The following is a 7,486-nucleotide window of genomic DNA, read 5'->3' as shown; positions in this document are numbered from 1 at the left end:
ATAAGTATGTAAACCAAGTGGCATAGTTAAAGTGGCTAGTGATACATGTATTACATAAGGATGCAGTCGATGATATAGAGTACAGTATCAACGTATGCATATGAGATGAATAATGTAGGGTAAGTAACATTATATAAGGTAGCATTGTTTAAAGTGGCTAGTGATATATTTACATCATTTCCCATCAATTCCCATGATTAAAGTGGCTGGAGTAGAGTCAGTGTCATTGACAGTGTGTTGGCAGTAGCCACTCAATGTTAGTGGTGGCTGTTTAACAGTCTGATGGCCTTGAGATAGAAGCTGTTTTTCAGTCTCTCGGTCCCAGCTTTGATGCACCTGTACTGACCTCGCCTTCTGGATGACAGCGGGGTGAACAGGCAGTGGCTCGGGTGGTTGATGTCCTTGATGATCTTTATGGCCTTCCTGTAGCATCGGGTGGTGTAGGTGTCCTGGAGGGCAGGTAGTTTGCCCCCGGCAATATTTTAAAACGGATATTTCTATAAAATAAACTGAAATGTACCTAGTCTGTCATATTTAGACAAAGCTTGCATAGCCACTTTTATTTCAGTGATTATGGTGATGTGTCAAACTCACAAATGTAAAAAGAGGTGGACTGATGTCACATCAATGGTGTATCTGTTTCACAACAGCAGCAGACATAACTGATGTTAGGATGAGACAATGTTGTCATTGAATATACAGCTGGGTGATGCATGGGAATGAGTGTGTACAGTCTGTAAGTGTCATTAAAAAGTCCATTACATCAACAACTGATCTAGGCATGTTTGATTACCAGTTTTAGTGACCATAAGAGTCATCGTACAGAACCTACCTACCTACCTACAAGTCGTCAATGGAGTGGAGAGGTGTGGTAATTTGAACTCATTCCCTCAACAGCACAATTGGGGTGTAAATCAATATCCTTGCTTACCTACTGTAGCTAAAAGAACCATGGATGATTCATTAATTGCATTTATATAACTGGCACTCAGACGTACCCCAACAACTTCGTATAACGCTGGGGTTTAACATGAAAAGGAAACTGGTTGTATAAATAGGCCGTCAACATTTTTTGACTTAACCCAAATGTCATCTGTCAATAAAAATACAGTAAAACTTAGGAAATGCTTCGCTATGAGACATACTCACTTTTGGACCTTCAACAACATAAAACAGCAAAATAGGTTAATCAAATAAATAAATAAATGTCAAAAGGTAATTTTTTCAGCCATTTCTAAAATATATTTCTGGAAAGGTGGTGCTTAACTTGGCCACTCCTTTTCCTTTACTGCTTTTTCTTCTAGTGGTTCCCGGACGTCTTCTGGGGTTTAGCCAAAGATCCCTGCTGTCTGTTTGAGGAGGAACACCCCTGCGTGTAGGCCACCTACATTGACCCAGGCAGTGTGGTGCTTCCGCCAGAGTCCTCCAACCCTCAATATGGCATGAGGAAGACAGATACACCCCATCACAAAACATTCATTGCACAAATCATTAACGCTAAAACACCACAGTATTGCTTGGAGAAAAGCCATCTGGCCAAGGGCCCATCTACACCAGAAACAGAGTAGACTCAGTCCATACTATACTCTCACAATAGAGGTTTGTTCACACAGATAATATTGTTGTGGATTAATGAAATCAATATGATGCAACTTCCTCAACTACTCATTTTTTGGAAACCCTGGAATTTTCCAGATGCCTTCCAGAACAGACAGGTTAGGACACGTCTGTCCACCCCACTCCACCACGAATTACACAGTCTTACTGTATGTGTGGTACATTGCCTTTTGAAAGCATTTCTTATCCTGGGTCAGGATGACAGCCTTCCCTGAGCCTGGTCGGGACACCTGGGCCATCTCTCTTACACAGGGCGCATACAGGTCCCAGTTCTTCTTTCTGGAGCCCATTCTATAAGAAAATCACACAACATACACATCAGCCATGTAAACAATATGAATACATTCAATTAATAAATTACTCCATTGAAGACTTGTTGGTAGGTTCTGTCTATGTTGACTGTCCTAATTGAAACAGTACAGTGGTATCTACCTCTTCCCAAAGGGCATGTCAGTGATAATGATGTCCACTGAGCTGGTTCTCATGGGTAGATGACACAGGTCCCACTGCACCTTGTCTATGGGCAGCCCTGGAGTACTGCAGAGGTGGGGAGTATATACAGTGATTTCGGAAAGTAGTCAGACCCCTTGACTTTTTCCCCATTTTGTTTGGTTACAGACTTATACTGAAATGGGTTTAATTGTTTTTTCCCTTCTTCAACCTACATACAATACCCCATAATGACAAAGCAAAAATAGGTTTTTAGACATTTTTGCAAATTAATAAAAAATGAAAAATTTAAATATCACACTTACAGTTGAAGTCGGAAGTTTACATACACTTAGGTTGGAATCACTCGTTTTTCAACCACTCCACACATTTCTTGTTAACCTCTCTTGGGTAGGGGGAAGTATTTTGATGTTTGGATGAAAAGCGTGCCCAAAGTAAACTGCCTGTTACTCAGGCCCAGAAGCTAGGATATGCATGTAATTGGTAGATTTGGATAGAAAACACTCTAAAATGATGTCTGTGAGTATAACAGAACTGATATGGCAGGCGAAACCCCAAGGACAAACCATCCCTAGGAACTGCAATCTGGGATTACACTAGATGTCAACAGTCTTTATTTAGAAAGAGTTTCAGGCTGGTTTTTGGAAAAATGAGCCAGAAATGGTTGTTTTTCTAAGTGGCTCCCATTTTGGCTGTACTGTTTCCAAGCTCGTGGAAGAGAGCGCATTCTTTGGTATTTTTCTCTGGTAAAGACAATAACGATTCTCCGTCTTAAATTTGATCATTTATTTACATATTAGGGTACCTAAAGTTTGATTATAAATGTTGTTTGACTTGTTTGGAAAAGTCTATAAGTAACGTTTGGGATTCATTTTGATTGCATGTTGATGGAGGGAAACTGGGTGGATTATTGACTGAAGCGCACCACCTAAACTGAGTTTTTATGGATATAAAGAAGGACATTATCGAACAAAATGACCATTTGTGATGTAACTGGGACCTTTTGGAGTGCCAACAGAAGACGATCATCAAAGGTAAGGCATTTTTTATATCGCTATTTCTGACTTTCGTGTCGCACCTGCCTGGTTGAAATATATTTTTCATGTGTTTGTATGCGGAGCGCTGTCCTTAGATAATCACATGGTTTGCTTTCGCCGTAAAGCCTTTTTGAAATCTGACACAGCGGCTGGATTAACAAGAATTTAAGCTTTATTTTGATGTATTACCCTTATGATTTTATGAAAGTTAAATATTTATAATACTGTAGTTTGAATTTCGCGCTCTACAATTTCACCGGATGTTGGCCAGGTGGGACGCTACCGTCCCACCTGCCCATAAGAAGTTAACAAACTACAGTTTTGGCAAGTCGGATAGGACATCTACTTTCTGCATGACAAGTCATTTTTCCAACAATTGTTTACAGACAGATTATTTCACTTATAATTCACTGTATCACAATTCCAGTGGGTCAGAGGTTTACATACACTAAGTTGACTGTGCCTTTAAACAGCTTGGAAAATTCCAGAAAATTATATCATGGCTTTAGAAGCTTCTGATAAGCTAATTGACATAATTTGAGTCAGTTGGAGGTGTACCTGTGGATGTATTTCAAGGCCTACCTTCAAACTCAGTGCATCTTTGCTTGACATCATGGGAAAATCAAAAGAAATCAGCCAAGACCTCAGAAAAAAAATTGTAGCTCTCCACAAGTTTGGTTCATCCTTGGGAGCAATTTCCAAACGCCTGAAGGTACTACGTTCATCTGTACAAACAATAGTAAGCAAGTATAAACACCATGGGACCACGCAGCCGTCATACCGCTCAGGAAGGAGTCGCTGTGTCCTAGAGATGAACCTAATTTGGTGCGAAATGTGCAAATCAATCCCAGAACACAGCAAAGAACCTTGTGAAGATGCTGGAGGAAACGGGTACAAAAGTATCTATATCCACAGTAAAACGAGTCCTATATCGACATAACCTGAAAGGCCGCTCAGCATGGAAGAAGCCACTGCTCCAAAACCGCAATACAAAAGCCAGACTACGGTTTGCAACTGCACATGGGGACAAAGATCGTACTTTTTGGAGAAATGTCCTCTGGTCTGATGAAACAAAAATGGAACTGTTTGGCCATAATGACCATCGTTATGTTTGGAGGAAAAAGGGGTAGGCTTGCAAGCCGAAGAACACCATTCCAACCGTGAAGCATGGGGGTGGCAGCATCATGTTGTGGGGGTGCTTTGCTGCAGGAGGGACTGGTGCACTTCACAAAATAGATGGCATCAAGTGGAAGGAAAATTATGTGGATATATTGAAGCAACATCTCAAGACATCAGTCAGGAAGTTAAAGCTTGGTCGCAAATGGGTCTTCCAAATGGGCAATGACCCCAAGCATACTTCCAAAGTTGTAGCAAAATGTTTTAAGGACAACAAAGTCAAGGTATTGGAGAGGGCATCACAAAGCCCTGACCCCAATCATATAGAAAATATGTGGGCAGAACTGAAAAAGCGTGTGCGAGCAAGAAGGCCTACAATCCTGATTCAGTTACACCAGCTATGTCAGGAGGAATGGGCCAAAATTCACCCAACTTATAGTGGGAAGCTTGTGGAAGGCTATCCGAAACATTTGACCCAAGTTAAATAATTTAAAAGCGATGCTACCAAATACTAGTTGGGTGTATGTAAACTTCTGACCCACTGGGAATGTGATGAAAGAAATAAAAGCTGAAATAAATGACTCAACTATTATTATGAAATTTCACATTCTCAAAATAAAGTGTTGATCCTAACTGACATAAGAATTTTTACTTTGATTAAATGTCAGGAATTGTAAAAAACTGAGTTGAAATGTATTTGGCTAAGGTGTATGTAAACATTACGTGACCATAACTATTTATTTGGATGGAAAATATTTATACTCAGAGCTGTTATTTCTTCCCTCTTTGTTTTCTTTGTAAAGTATAATCATTTCAAGAGTTATGTGTCTCAAAGGATTATCTTAACAAGCTTGTGACCGTGGGGGTTTCTTTTGGTTAGGGCAGAGGAATTCAGTGGGTGCCAGTCCCAATTGAACAGGCTGCAATGTTATGTTATGTTTACAATGATATCAAACTTGGTCATGTCCACTTTCCACTTGAAGAAGTCTTGCATGGCTCCACCAAAGTCCCTTGCAGTCTCGTTGGAGAAGCTGTGTTTTTCTCCTGCACGTCACACTAAACTTCAGCACCTTAACCCCTGTGCTCCTGCCCCTCCACCGCCTGCTACTCACCCAGGGGCTGCTCTCCAGGTCAGGAGATCCGGCCTCCCCTGCCCCCACACTCTGGCCTACAGTAGGTACCTCAAGCTCCAGCTTCTAGGTCTCTGTGGTGACAGTCTCAATGGCATCCTTCTCCACAATGTCTTTGTTGGCTCCGCCTTGGTCTCTGTCTCGCCCTCCTCTCCCCTTGGGACCGTCTATGGGGTCGTCTGTTCTTCTTCAGAGAGGTGTTCCGTTTCCAGACCTTCAATGCATTGGTCCATGTCAGCTTGGAGGCCAGCTTCTGCAAGTCCTCTAATGACAGAAAGGGTAGTGCTTCTATTTAAATACCTTAGGAGGGAGAGGCGTGTTATAAAGTGTAGGTGACTGGTCTTTCATGCAACGTGAATGTTGTAGTTGAAATGAAAGTGTAAGAATTCAGGTTCCTTATTGGCTGTGCTGTAATGAAGAGAGATATACCTTTGAGTCTTTAAACTGATAGTTGTCATACTCTTCATTCGCAACAAACAAGTTGTCCACAGACATCAGATTATGCACCTAGAAAGAGGAGGCACAGGTTAAAAAAAGCTAGGCTTTTGTGATGTGTGCAAAATGAATCAAAGGTTTTATGACCACATCAAGATTTTAAGATGGGTTTAAAAAAAACATTCTTATTTCATCCTAATCACAACACTCTTGTGATAGTCTACCAAAATAGTCCAAATAGTGCATTTTGGGAAGTGTAATTGGGTATTTTGTTTTAATAAATAATAAACCTAATTTCAACATTCTGTCATAAAGAGCATATGTTCAATTTAACTAAAAATAATAATAATCCAGCTCTAAATTAAGAAACATTACTAAAATTACTATAGTTGGTGCCAATTAAAGTAACAGGGTTGAAATTTCCACCATAAATTAGCCATACAGTACCTTTAGATTTAGTTTACAGCCGTGAGCATTTCTAGGTAAACTTGCCGATGACAAGCATACCTATAACATGATGCAGCCACCACCATGCTTGAAAATACAAAGAGTGTTACTTTGTGATGTGTTGTGTTTGCCCCAAACATAACACTTTGTATTCAGGACATAAAGTTAATTTCTTTGCCACATTTTTTGCAGTTTTACTTTAGTGCCTTATTGCAAACAAGATTTGGAATATTTTTATTCTGTACAGGCTTCCTTCTCAATTTGTCAATTACGTTAGTATTGTGGAGTAACTACAATGTTGTTGATCCATCCTCAGTTTTCTCCTATCACAACCATTAAACTCTAACTGTTATAAAGTCACCATTGGCCTCATTGTGAAATCCCTGAGTGGTTTTCTTACTCTCCGGCAAACTGCGTTCGGAAGGACGCCTGTATCTTTGTATTGACTGGGTGTACTGTTATGCCATCCAAAGCGTGATTATTAACTTCACCTGGCTCAAAGGGATATTTAATGTCTGCTTTTGTATATACACTATTATTGCACACTGTGACTTCTTAAGCCATTTTCTACTCCTGAACTTATTTAGACTTGACATAACAAAGGGGTTGAATACTTATTGACTCAAGACATTTCAGCTTTTCTTTTTTTTAATAAAAAAATCAAAATCCTAAAAACATAATTAACCTTTGACATTCTGGGGTATTGTGTGTAGGCCAGTGACACAAAATCTCAATTTAATAAATTTTTAAATCAGGCTGTAACACAACAAAATGTGGAATGTGGAATAAGTCAAGGGTTGACTTCGAGTGTCCAATGTGTAGAATTTCCCCGACAATTTGGCATCAACGAACAGGATGATGCGAGGAAAACCGGTGGCACATTTTATGATCGGTGGCACATAAAATGAAGCGTGAGGGAAATTCCCATCTGACCAAAAGACCAGACCCTTACTGTGAGCTACCCATGAGGAGACACAACATTCACAAACAATTGAGGCACGTCTTCTGATTTCAGTAAGTCACTTTAAACTAATTTGTATAAAAAATAACAAAATCAATAAAACTAAAAAATGGAGGAGGGTACCACTAAAAATGGAGGAGGGTACCACTAGTCCTAAGTCAAGTAATAGCACGAAGCGAATGTGGATGTGAGTTGTGTGAGTGTGGAAAGTATTAAGCTGATTGAAAATGGGATAATAACAGGATTTAAATTAGGCTATTAAGCTGATTGAAATTTGGATAATAGGTACTGAG

The 7,486-nt window shown here is 39.9% G+C and overlaps 1 pseudogene; it reads right to left on the bottom strand.

Annotated features, from left to right (window-relative positions):
- Positions 1–372: 372 nt before the first annotated feature.
- On the bottom strand, positions 373–5,642 carry LOC112255283 (annotated as a pseudogene).
- Positions 5,643–7,486: the final 1,844 nt, after the last annotated feature.

This window comes from Oncorhynchus tshawytscha, linkage group LG07, assembly GCF_018296145.1.
Source record: "Oncorhynchus tshawytscha isolate Ot180627B linkage group LG07, Otsh_v2.0, whole genome shotgun sequence".
In the NCBI taxonomy this organism is placed as follows: Eukaryota; Metazoa; Chordata; class Actinopteri; order Salmoniformes; family Salmonidae; genus Oncorhynchus; species Oncorhynchus tshawytscha.
The sequence above is the reverse complement of the archived record's forward strand: the minus strand, read 5'-3'. Positions and strand labels throughout refer to the sequence as shown.